Source organism: Prosopis cineraria, unplaced genomic scaffold (genome assembly GCF_029017545.1).
Source record: "Prosopis cineraria cultivar Desert tree isolate PC_DT_omini unplaced genomic scaffold, ASM2901754v1 PC5, whole genome shotgun sequence".
Lineage (NCBI taxonomy): Eukaryota > Viridiplantae > Streptophyta > Magnoliopsida > Fabales > Fabaceae > Prosopis > Prosopis cineraria.
Window position 1 is genome coordinate 615,914 of NW_026555336.1, and position 1,401 is coordinate 617,314.

The 1,401-nt window shown below is 40.3% G+C and overlaps 1 pseudogene; it reads right to left on the reverse strand.

Moving 5' to 3' along the window:
- Positions 1 to 247: 247 nt before the first annotated feature.
- LOC129311433 (auxin transporter-like protein 4) lies at positions 248 to 1,078 on the reverse strand (annotated as a pseudogene).
- Positions 1,079 to 1,401: the final 323 nt, after the last annotated feature.

Consider the following 1,401-nt stretch of genomic DNA (forward strand, 5'->3'; position numbering starts at 1 on the left):
ATTTCATTGGTGAGCTATTAAGGCAACTAGTCATTTTAATGTCTCCATTTTGCAATTTGTGAAAATTAATCATAACCCATATAGCTTAATAAGGTATGAAATAAAACAGAATGTCCAGAATAATTCTAGAATCATAAGTGAAGATAGAAAACATGTTACCAGGTGCTTATCAAGAAGAGAGAAGTAGAATTAGGGAGATAGTTTCACAAAATTCTTCATCCTCAGTTTTTTCTCTTTTTTCTTTTGTCTAGTTGATATATTTAAACTTCTGAGGCTTCCACATTGCATGCATGATTTCCACTATGACTGCGTGCCCACTGAAAGTGCACAGGATATTGGTGGTGCTAGTGAAATACGGAACTAGATTGGTTGGGCCCGAGTGAGTCATGTTTTTAACCTGACCGTGTATGGCAGATGCGATGGTCAAGTACCAGGTGGTGTAGTCATCATACCAAGGCCAAGGAAGGACCAAATCTAGTAACTGTGGAAGGATGGTATGAAAAGGTTGGTGGCACAACATGCTCCAAAAACATAAGTCCATGTCCTCTTGTCCAGGTTGTCATTTATGTAGTATATATTACTTGCACCGGCAATAAGCTGGATAACAGAGCCAAAGAGGGGAAAAGTACAGTTGAAAGCCAGTCTGATAGCTTTCCAATATGGACCCAATAAGCCATCCAACACTTCAAACCACTGAATGACGTGGTTCTTTAAAGTTGACGTTTTCTTTCTCTTTCCAGCTTCGGTACTCGATGTACAGAATGCTGATCAAATAAGCAGTCCAGCTTCTAAGGAAACCATAGAATATTTGAAATATGATGCCCAAAAGCATTCCCAGTTGAGAGAAAGAATACGGCAGCGTCAATAGAACTTGAGCAACCTGATTCGAAGCGCAACTGAACCAGGCTTCATAGATAAACCCGCCATGCCAGAGAAAGGATTTGAAAGTAAAAACAGTAGTATTGGCATCGCCCTTCTCTCTTTCCTCTCTTCCGTCATGCTCAGTTGGCATTGGATTCATGCTCAGCATGATGGCTTCTTCTGTCTGTCTCGTCTCTACTTCCTCATTTTTTCTCATCTTCCTCTATCCTTCTTAGCTTTCCTCCTTCTAGTTTTTCCTCTTCACCTCTCACTCTCCGTCTCATTCTCATTCTCCTTTGAGTTTCCTTGTTTAGCTGCCACTGCTCTCTTTTCTTTTTCGTATGTGTGCTCTGTTTTTTTTGTATAGTTGTATTCTCTCCTTTTTGTTTCTATTTCTCATCCAGTTTTGTTCCTGTTCTATGCTCTCTCTTGTTCAGCTTTGTTTAATCATCCTCCAGCTTCTCAGCTCTCCTTCTTCAAGTTTTTCTCTGTCTCTTCCTTGCCATTTTCATGCTCTATTTTGAACGCTGCCATGCTCTG